The 11,601-nt window shown below is 44.0% G+C and overlaps 1 long non-coding RNA gene across 4 annotated transcripts in view; it reads right to left on the bottom strand.

The window, feature by feature from the left end:
- Window positions 1-377: 377 nt before the first annotated feature.
- The window catches only part of LOC140689817 (uncharacterized), a 52,313-nt gene continuing 41,089 nt past the window's right edge, over window positions 378-11,601 (bottom strand). Inside the window, exon 6 of one of the 4 annotated variants that reach the window (XR_012064953.1) lies at window positions 378-672. This is a non-coding gene — a long non-coding RNA (uncharacterized lncRNA). The other 3 variants (XR_012064942.1, XR_012064946.1, XR_012064944.1) reach the window with 3 other exon arrangements.

Here is an 11,601-nt window from a genome sequence, read left to right as displayed (position 1 = left end):
AAATCAACATCTGACACAGAAAAATATATATATATATAAATATTAAAATTTTTTAATGAGGCATGACTAAGGAAAAGAATTTTTAAATATAGAACTAATATTATGCAACTAAAGTTTAAAGCAGATTAAATGAACAATGTTATTTACCTTTTTAATGTTTAATCATTTTACTTATTTTTACATATATCAAAACATATACCAGGCTATGCATATAAATGATTACACACTGATTATGTACATGGTTTTTTAAGTGGTCTTACATTTTCTTTTCTGTCTGGACTTACCTCTTCCCCCACATACACACCCATGCCCAAAGATGTCCTGTGTGTATGATAAGATACACATTTATTATGAGCAAAACAAAAGATATTTAGTTTTCTTGTCATAATAAAAAGTTCTGGAGATACTCTGCTACTGCCAGTTCTTTGGGTCCGTCCTTCATGGCCTCAAGATGGCTGCTGCAGCTTCATGCATCAAGCCCACATCCCAAGCAGGAAGCAGGAGGAAGGAAGTCAGGACAACCAGTAGCATTGGCTCTTATTGTTGCTGTTTCAAGTCAATGCTTACTTATTTCTCTGCTCATCATTTCTTTCATACTCCTTTTGGGGTGCAATTTAGGCTCCTTTTTTAAGCCAGAACTGTGTCACATGGCCATCCCTGGCTGGAAAGTGGCTAGGGAAAAGGGAATTGGGAATGGACTTGGATCAACAAATCAACATTAACTGCCATACCACATCCACAAATTAATTTGTATCCTTCTATCTTTTTCTTCATGGTTTTATAATCCTATACAGATAAGTATGTATGTATATTCTTATGGTCACAGCTGTAATGCTGCAAGGAAGTACCAAGAGGTTACAAACGTAACCTTCTTGTGTAAAAGCGGTCCTACCTTCTCCTGCTGCTCAGTCACTGTGACAGCCATGAGAGTGCACCCAGCAGAAGTCCAGCTACCGATGGTTTAACTGACCATGCGCCCCGGCTGCTGGCTCTGAAGTCTGAAGCTGTGCTTTCCACAGGCTGCCCCTGGTCAATGACTGAGCACGGCAGGGACACTATGGAGGGTCCTTCTTGGGATACATGGGACTCCTCTGATGACTGATTTCAGGTCAAGGGCTCCCCACTGGCCTTGTTGAAACTTCCTAGGACTGCACAGCCGTCTAGGACTGTCTCACTTAACCTTCGTTCTCTCTGTTTCATTCAGGGTCACATTTACATCACAGTCTGATCACTCTCCCAGCCTCACATGACTCTTTTTTTTTTTTCCTAGACTTTTGCTCCAATAAAACCCTACATGTCCTGTCTTGGTGTCTGCTTCTCAGAGGACCCAAACTAATAGTCAACTGCCCCTGTCAGTATGATGACTTTCTTCTTGCCTGCTGGAACTTGGCACAACTGTAACTTGTAGTTCAATGGGAACCTTGTCCAATGGCAAGCATCCCTTTGGGGAACCAGGATCTTCAACCCTACAGAGATCAGACTTGTAGGGACAGGAAACAGAAAATCCACAATAAGCCACTCCTGTTCTGACCCTTGGTTCCCAGATCCATTTGTTCTTCCTACTGAAGACACAGATACAGAGGTCTATGACTTAATGCATACACTACATGCTGAAGAATGGTACCCCCATCATCACAGAGTGTTGCCTCTGAGCTGGATCATCAACTGCAATCTTAGATGCCTCTTCCACCTTTCCAAGAAACCAGCTGCTTCTGGATGGTGCAATGTGTGATACAAAATTGGACCCCAACATCGTGGTCCCACTCCCACACCTCCTTCACTCTGAAGTGGGTCCCCTGGTCAGATGCTCCACTGTGTGGGGTTCCACACCTGTGGACAGGTATTCTGTGAGTGCCTGGATAATGGAGGCTAGATAAAGGCTCTGCAGGTGGAAAAGCAATCTTAGACCTAATACAGGTATCTGTGGTACTCCGTCTCCATGATGGCCCCCAATGATTCTCTCTTACTCACAGTCATATCTCGTGGAGTCTCTCCTATATACTAAGGGCTGACCTGTATAACCAATAGGATATTGCAGAAGTGACATGTGCCATGTCTGAGGCTGTGTCATCAAAGACATGTGGCTTCCCTCTCTTAGATCGTTTGCTCTGGGGGAAGCCAGCCACCATGGATTAAGACACTCCAGGAGCTTTATGGAGATGTCCACATGGTGAGGAACTGAGACCTCCTGCCAAGAACCAGCATCTGACTGAAATCTCACGCGGTCCCTTAGCCAGAACTGCCCAGATAAACTCATCTCAGATTCCTGACCTGCAGAAGTCACAAGAAATGATAAATGATTCTCTCCCATTAAGCCACTTAGTTTTGAAGTAATTTGTTATGCAGTATTAGATCAGTGAAATAATCCCCAAATCAGCCCACAGTTTTGGGCGTCAGTACCCACCTGTCTTCTGAACAAATCATCCTACTTTTTTCGCTATATAGAAGTCAAAATCATTTTAACTATGTGCTGAGATATCCTCTACAATTAATCTGATTATTCTTTATGATTATTTCTATATAGTGCTTCATGTCTGAACTCTCTAGAAATTACAGAAGAAGGTAATTCAATATCTTGGGTTATTGAGTAAAGAATAGACATTTGTCCCATGGAGTTTTTCCAAATGTAAGCATACTAAACATACTAAAACTATTAAAAAGACAATAATCACAGAGTGACCAAAAAAACTGATGCCATTAATTGCCATCTTCCATCTTTATTTTTTGGATAAATCCAAGATTCTCTAGCCCACTGCAAACACTATTGTTCTAGAAAATTTCTAGTACTTGAAAACATCTTCTGATTAGTGGTATTAACAAATGTGATATTTTGACAAGACATAATAAATATGATAGCATTTGGAAAATCAGAATGACTTAATGAATCAATATTTTCTGCTAATGTATCTTTTTTACAAAATTATACATGGGTAAAAGATACATTAAAAGTGCATCATAGAGTAATAGATTGTAGCGTAAAAAATCATGAAAAGCTTGTTGATATGCTTCAGATTCCACAACGCAACTAATCTTTAATAAGTTCTCACTTTTCAGGCTTTGTGCAACATCAAAGAAAGATAGTCACAATTATTTAAAAAGACTATGAAAAAAATTCCTCTCTTTTCTCACTAAATACCTGAGTGAGGCCAGATTTTCATCATAAACTTCAACCAAAACAAATATTGTAGCAGATGGAATGCAGAAGCAGAGATGAGAACTTAGCTGTCTTCTAGTGAGCCAGACCGGAAAGAGATCCTCACAAATGTAAAACAATGTCACACTTTTCACTAATTACTTTTTGTTTTGAAAAACATGCTAATTTTTTCACAAAAACATGTTATATTAATATTTAACAGTTTTATTCTTGCTACATTTAAATGAATATGTTTTAATGTTCTTATTTTTAATTTCTAATACAATATGCATTAATAGATATGACCCTCTGACCCACAAAGACAAGTTCTAGAAGGAGTCCTCATTAACTTTTTTTATTGAAGTATTGTCAGTTTACCATGTTGTGTTAATTTCTGGTGTACAGCATAGTGACTCAGTTTTATATATATATATATATATATATATATATATATATATATATTCCTTTTCATATTCTTTTTCATAATAGGCTATTACAAGGTATTGAATACAGTTCCCTGTGCTGTACAGTAGGAATTTGTTTATCTATTTTATATACAGTAGTTAGTATCTGCAAATCCCCAACTCCCATTTTATCCCTCCACCACCCCACTTTTTGCCTGGTAACCACAAGTTTGTTTTCTATGTCCGTGAGTCCTCATTAATTTTTAAGAATGTAAAGGAGTCAGAAAACCAAAGAATTTGAGAACTGCTGACTTTTTGCAATCCCATGAGGTTGGAACTTTGTAATTTTTGCTATTCTAGACATGAAGAAACTAAAGTTTAGAGAAGTTAAGTGACTTGCTCAGGGCTGTGTAGAAGATGGCGAGTAGTAGGGGCAAGGCTCTGGGCTTTGGGGCCCAGGTTCTTCACCTCTGCACCATCCTGCTGAGTTTGGTCAGACAGTGCTGTTCCAATAGCCCCAAGGTTTGGCTTTATTATCACCATCAATTTTGCCCATTCTCAGTGGCAAGTAGCCCCGTTGTTTGTCTCCCACAATTACTGAAAAGGCAACATAACCTTTCCCAGGATAGGGCCTCAGAGAGTGGAAGCAGACTGGTGATTACAGCAGTCGGTACCATGCAGGGTGCAGGGAGGGGTGGAGAGGTGGTCAGTCTCACATGCCGTCCAAGTTGTTCTAGGTACATGTCCAGGCTCTCCCAGCTCTTAGACTTGGTGTTTCCCAATGCGGCTGATGAAAAGTGACCTGATCCAGGCCCAGGAGCTGATCAGGTTCTTCCCCCTCTAGTTCTGCCTTACCCAACACGTAGACACTGGACTCATATATAACTATTTACATTTAAGTTCAAGTTAGTTAAAATGCAGCAAAAGGAAATGTTTGGTTCCTTAGTCTCACTACTTACATTTCAGGTGTTCAAGAGTCACATGCTGTCCCCATATCTTGCCGGCACTGGGGTCCTTGGAAACTTACAGGGTCTAGTGGGGAACCAGTTGGCTTTGCAGTGACTTGAACCTGGACCATTAGACAGTGCATATTCTCCAGATGGGGGTGGTAAGGGTGATGAAAGGCTCTGAGGAGCAGTGTCTCCCCCTGGAGCTGACAAAGGTTGAATTCTCACAGCGTAGGCTGTCGACTTTCTGAGCCAGAGTCCCAGGTGGGCCTCAGCTGGTCCTCAGCCAGAATCTCTAGGAACAGGGGTCAGGGGTTCTGCCTTTTTGACAAGCTTCTCAGATAATGCTTAAGTACTCCAAAGTCTAGAAGAACTAGGATAAAGGCTGTGGTAACACATTAAACATCCAGACAAAAGAAGTCAGAACCTCCTGCTCTCCAGGACTTTTATAACCCTGAGTGTCCCAGCAAATATCCCCACCCCAACCCTCTACAGTAAATTCCAGTCCTTGGGAGTTTGATTCCAGGGAACATAGCCGCCAAGTGGGGAGACACCCCCAGCCTCCCCAAAGCACCAGAATTCTCAAGGCCAGGCAGAAGCATCTTTCCTCTGAGAAGGGCCTCACGGGCCTCCTGGGGGGCAGGACCAAGTTCCAGCTGGACTTCTACCTGCTCTGGCTGCACTCACACATGCCAAGCCAAGTTCTAGCTGGGAAGACTCAGTCTTCTCCCATCACCAGCGGGATTTATCATTTCCCAGAACCAAAAACCCTGAAGTCTGTCCCTGTTCTCTAGAGGTACTGACACAGGGCCTCCGCCCTCTCCTGGGTTAGTGTTTGCCAGGCCGAGTCCGAGATGGTAAAGCAAGTCGTGAGTCTGTAACAGCTTGAGCCTCTCTTTCATTCACCGTGTTGTCAGGTTTCCTTAGGAACTCTTTGGGGTGTAAACCTAAGGAGGCGTGGCCACAGCCAGGTGTGTGTGCCCTCTCCCTAGGAGCTGGGGAGGAGACTGGAATGCGGCTCTGAGTGAGTGGGGAATCTCATTAATCAGTGTGGGTGGGGCTGGTGGGGAAATAAAAAGTTTTCCCCACATGGCAAGCTCAGAAGACTCAGAGAATTTTCTGAACTTCTCTTCAAAACACGCAGTTGGGTGTTTTCATTTCACCGGAACTTTACTATAACATGACGTTCCTTGGCTCAGAGGACAGGGTTACAGAGGCCTTCGCTGGGTCCCAGCCAAGTAAGTCAAAATAGCAGAAATACCAGAAGAACACAGTGTCACTTAGAACTGGGGCCTGGAAAAGCTATCCCAAGGGCGGTTCTATTGCAGGGTTCCAAGCTACAGCCGGGCCAGAGGGGGAACATGCTGATAGAAGACGCCAAAGCTCGTGGGACCAGGTGACTGTGATGGGGGCTGAACATTCTGGAACCCAAGGCAAAGCTCACACAGGCAGAACTGCTGCTGGGTCTCTGGCCAAACCTAGCTACTCACAGACACCACCCAGGAAAGCCACGAATGCTTCCTTCCCACGAGGACATCACCAAGCAGGCATCTATGAAGCACCTGGTATGTCAAAGGAGCACGTGTGGTCCTGCAGGGCGGGGCACTAGGAAATACACAAAACACTAGTTTCTCAGCCATGAAAAACGTTTATGTTCAATTATAGGTCCAAAGCGTGGCTAAGAAGGGAAAAATAAGTCAACACGAAATCATCTATGTATGGTACAAACACATTAATGTGGTTTAAGGTAAGGCGATTATATTTTAAGAGGATGCTTAAGATGCACAATCTAAAAATTAATTCTTGGCTAACTTGCAGGCTGGGAGCTGGCAAAGAGGTGTGTGTGTCTGTGTGTGTGTGTGTGTACACACGTGTGCATCCCAGAAGAGTGAAAACTGAGCCACAGCACTCTCTCCCTCTTTACTCCAGGTTTGCATTCTCACTAAAGATTTTTTCTTGCCTTTCCACTCTCTCTTTGCCCCCTCTGCCTTCATTCTTCCTTTCCCAGGGCCCATGGCAAGCTTGCGATTTCACTGAGGAAGGAGATTAGAAAGCATTCGTTGTCTCCTCCTGACTCTGAATTCTTTCATCGCCCTGCACCCTTCTGCTCCTCCCACCCCCTTACCTCGCCAAACCTCAGCGGCACATCTAGCGCCGACTGTTTGGGATTATTTCCCAGTGTGTGGTAAAGAGAGTTTGAATGCCAGGCAATGCCGTGCCGTTTCTGGATCCAAATAAGTTGGCAGCCAAAGAAATGCAGGCCAGTGTGATCAAAGCTTCCAGGGAGCCGGCCGCTCAGATCGGCCCACAGCTCCTATTCACACTGCGGCCCTCACTCTTGTTTCCTTCATCACAACAGCAAACAGAAGATGTGCCGGTTCCAAGAACGGGCCTGGTGAGGATGCGGAAGCCCTCAGCACTCCTCTCGGCACCTGCTGCTTCTCCCCAGGACCTCCCTGGCTGGGACAGATGTGGCTTTTCTCCCGTGAATGAGAGTCCAGGCAGGGACATTGTGACCCAGTCCAATCACGTGGATTAGAGGGGCTCCTTGTCCCTGGTCCATGTCATTTAGGCCCTGTATGGACCTTGCTCAGAGTCCCTGCTGCTATTCAGTAAATACTAGTCCAGCAGTTGTTTGGTGTGGGCTCCAAGGATGAGCCACGGGGGAAAGACATCCTCCCCTCCCAAAGCTTGCCCGCTTCCTGGAAGATTGAAGAAGTTGCGAAACGTCAGTGGTTATTATGTCACTGCTGTTCTGGTCTGAGTGGGTGGGTCCACTTGGCCACACTCACTGGTACTAATGATGTCAAGGGTCACTCCCCAAAAGGCCAGCAGCCAGCTTTGCACAAAGAAAAGTGTGCTGTGAGACCCCGACTTCCCGCGTCCTCGGCCAAGGACTGCAGAGTGTGGCCTCTGTCGGGTGGCAGCCTAGCAGAGGCTGGTTTAGGTCTTGTTCATCCTGGAGACTTCAAAGGAAGCATCCCACCGAGGGCTACCAGTAGCAGCAGCAGTAAAAAATAAAAGCGAGCACATTAGCATCATAAAACTGTTTCCTCTTCTCTCTCTGAGCCCGAGCTTGTCACCCATGGAGGAGACCCACATCAGTGCTGCCCCAATCCCTTTGGCAGATGCTCCTTTGATGATTTTCTTGCATACATCTGCTTGTCTAAACAAAATCAGAGACAGAGAGCTGCTCTCACACATGCCCACAGACGGGCTGTGGGACCTTGGGCAGGTTACTGAGCCTCTCTGAGCCTCAAGCTCCTCATTCATAAAGTGACAGTATGAAAGCATCCACCTCACAACCCTACACTGTGACACGCAAATTAGATAAACAGGCAGAAGTGCTATGGCAGTTGTAAAATGACGTGAAACTGTCGTCTTTGTTTCTCAGGCGGAGTCCGGCTCAGGAAGAGAAAAGAAGCTATTTTCAAATGCTTCCAGTTCAGCCGTCAAAGCTAAACTCTCCAAACAGCACGAAGGAAGGCTTGGTGGTGCTTCTAATCCAGATGTGTGCATAATAATTGTAATTATCTGCATAGGAGCCAACTAAATCGAAGTCATCACAAGTGCACTAGGTTTACAAACTTCTTAAAACTCCTCAGGTAATTCTGAGGGAAACCAAGTAGAGAAGCCCTGGGCCGGCCTCTCCATACCCACCACCCGTTAGCCTAGGGCAGAAGTTCTCTGAGCCCCGTGAAGATAAGGATCATCTGGGATACCTGCTAAAAATACAAATTCCCAAACTCCATCTCAGATTCTTTGAATCAAATCTTAGGGGAAGATGCCTAGAAAGTAGATGAATCTTATCACTGGGAAGTTGGGAAACACTGCCCAAAGTTTCTCAAATGTTTAATGTGTAATGTGTATAAGAATTAACTGAGAACCTTGGGTTATTTTTTTTTAATTTAAGTGTGTGTGTGTGTGTGTGTGTGTGTGTGTGTATATATATATATATATATATATATTCTTATATATATATTCTTTTTCAGATTATTCTCTGTTATAGGTTATTACAAGATATTAAATATAGTTCCCTGTGCCATATGGTAAATCCTTGTTGTTTATCTATTTTATATACAGTAGTGTGCATACGTTAATCCCAAACTCCTAATTTATCCCTCCCCCTTCTCCTTTGGTAACCATAAGTTTACTTTCTGTCTGTGTGTTTTGTAAATAAATTCAATTGTATTATTTTTTAGATTCTACATATAAGTGAGATCACAGAATATTGTCTTTCTCTGTCTGAGTTCACTTAGTATGATCATCTCTAGGTCTATACACGTTGCTGCAAATGGCATTATTTCATTCTTCTTATGGCTGAGTAGCATTACACTGTGTATGTATATTTGTGTGTGTGTGTGTGTGTGTGTGTGTATACATATACATACATACATATACACCACATCTTTATCCAGTCATCTGTTGATGGACTTTTAGGTTGCTTCCATATCTTGACTATTATAAATAATGCTGCTGTGACCATGAGGGTGCATGTACCTTTTCAAATCAGAGTTTTTTTCTTTTCCAGACATATGCCCAGGAGTGGGTTTGCTAGATCATATGGCAACTCTACTTTCAGTTCTTTAAGGAACCTCCAGACTTCTCCTTACTGGCTGCACCAGTTCATATTCCCACCACCAGTGCAGGATGGGAGAACCTTGTTTTTTTTAAAGTGAAGATGACCAGGCACTCCTGCTCCAACTCAAGAAATTTTGATTTGGGAAATCTAGGGTGAGCCCTGGGGTTTTCACTTTCAACTAGCACCCTAAGTTGATTGCCAAGCCTGCTGCACCACAGGAAATGCTGCCCCACCTCTGACATGGGCCCAGAAAGTGAGGGTCAGTGCTGGTGTTACGGCTCCAGCTCTCATGCCTGGACGGAACACTCTTGTTGAACTTCCTGGCGGCCTCTGGGACGATTGACTAATTCTGAGAAGGGACAATCCTCAGCTGTGCCAAGTCTTGGCAGTGAAAGCTGTGAAGTGGGGCACATGGCATGAGATGCCGAGACAAGCATCCGGAGAAGCTGCCTCCCTAGGGCCGCCTCTGCAGGTTTCCTTCCCTCTAAGCTGCGAGTCAACGCAAACGTGCCACTGCCCCCAGGAAGAGCTCTCCTGCCCTGGCACCGTGGGTGTCTACAAGGGCCCACCAGCTGTCAACACACCTGGGAAGCCGCGAGGGTTTTCCTTTGACCCCCATCCTCTCAGCTTCCTCCCTGCTGCCATCTGGGATCCAGGCCCACAGAGTCTGCAGACTCATCCATCACCCAGGGCCCATGCTGAATGCGGATGTCGTGGGCACATGAAGTAGCCCTTGCCTGAGTGTATTTGTGTCCCTAATCAAGAAGCCATCAGTTATAGAGAATGTGAAGGGTAGGGGCATATACTTCTTAAGTTCCTGTTAACACACAAACTAGAATTTCTGCCTTCTCCTGTGTAATGAAGAAAAGGCTGCTAATTTCTTGTCACCTCTCATTGGCTTTTCCCTAAGTCATAGTCAGTTTATCCCTGTGGGAAAGCAGGTGGGAGGGCTCTCACTGGGCCTCTGCTCTGAGCTAGAGGGATCTATCCAAGGAGAGTGTTACCCTGTTACTCTGCATACCGGAGATCCTGCAACTTTCTCCCTTGATGATAAGAATCTTAAGATACAGATTCAGAAAACAGTAGGTTAAAACTTCCTTCAAAATAGAGGAGGGCCTGGGGGTTCACTATTTGTTCCCAAAAGATGAAGGAATAACCTTATTTCTGCACTCCCACCTCCCATTTGCGTTAATATCTCTTTTAAAAAAAAAGTTATTTTTAACATCTCTTTAGAAACTAGGATCAACTAAAGGTGTTATGACCAGCTTAGGTGAGGAATCCCTGAGCCTAAGGACCTGGCCTTTCTAAGACACTGATGGGCAAACTGACTGACCGAATGACAGACTGACTGACCAACTAGAGAGACTCTCCACTAAACAGATATCCCACTTACATTGGCTCCTACTGTTAATCTTTCCTAGTCACCAATTAAAGATAATTTTTTAAATGAGAAAGGTGAGTTCTTGTAAAATCTGTAGACTGAACACAGCCATCTACTTTCTTTCTCTCCCAAAACACCACTAAATATGCCAGCAAAGAGATTATTTTCTTGAGACATAAATCTAAAAAGCTGGTAGTCCATGAAAGGAAAAACTAAGAGCAAAATTTCAAAAAGTGAAAAATATATAAATGCATTCCCTAAGCCGGAAAGCTGAGAACCAGTTTGATTTGCATCAAGATATCTTCAAAAGGTTTAGAAACTAACAGCACGAGGCACCTTTAGAAGCAGGTGCCGAGCAGGGTAGCTGAAATCAACAGGATTGGCTGAAAGTCTGTATTTTAAGCTCACACCCCCAAAGCTCCTCCCAGGACAGTCCTATTATACAATTTGCTGTTTTTCTAAAAACCTGTATAGACCTCTCTGACCCTTTAGACTACAGGTATTTATTATTATTTTTTAATTAAAGGAGGGAAGGAAGGTGGTTAGAAGGGATTCTCCATTGATGAGCGTGCCGAGGGCTAATTTTCCTCTCTCTCCTCTCTCCCTCTCCCTTAGGGATCTGGCATGTTTAAGACCAGCACACACTGTCGGCTCAGGGTTCCAAACAAATTGTTACAGTGTGAGAGAATTTCGTGGTGAGGATGGCTGAGTGCAGTGGCTCGTCACTTAGTAGCCTGGCTTCAGTTTAAAGAATGCTTTAAACAGGTCCTTTCAGGCACTCCCCATCTGCCTTCTTTCTGCAGGTCCACAGGCCCCTGCTGGAGGTCCTGACCCTCATGGCCACTGTCCCACTGCCGCCAGCCAAGGCTGAGGTCATTCCTTTAGCTCCATCTTGATCCTGAAGGAGAAGACCCTTTCTTACCCTGACCCAGGTCTCCTTGTTAAAATCAAAGCCTGCCGAGTCACATTCCTCACCACCTACCTGCTGGAAACCCATTTAAAAAAAAATTTTTTTTTAATTGTAGTTGATTTACAATGTTATGTTAGTTTCTGATGTACAGCATAGTGATTCAATTATACACATATATTATTTTTCATATTCCTTGTCATTATAGGTTATTAAAACTTATTGAATATAGTTCCCTATGCTTAAA

The sequence above is a fragment of the Vicugna pacos genome, chromosome 3 (assembly GCF_048564905.1).
Source record: "Vicugna pacos chromosome 3, VicPac4, whole genome shotgun sequence".
Taxonomy (NCBI): Eukaryota; Metazoa; Chordata; class Mammalia; order Artiodactyla; family Camelidae; genus Vicugna; species Vicugna pacos.
This window is presented reverse-complemented; position numbering and strand designations above follow the sequence as displayed.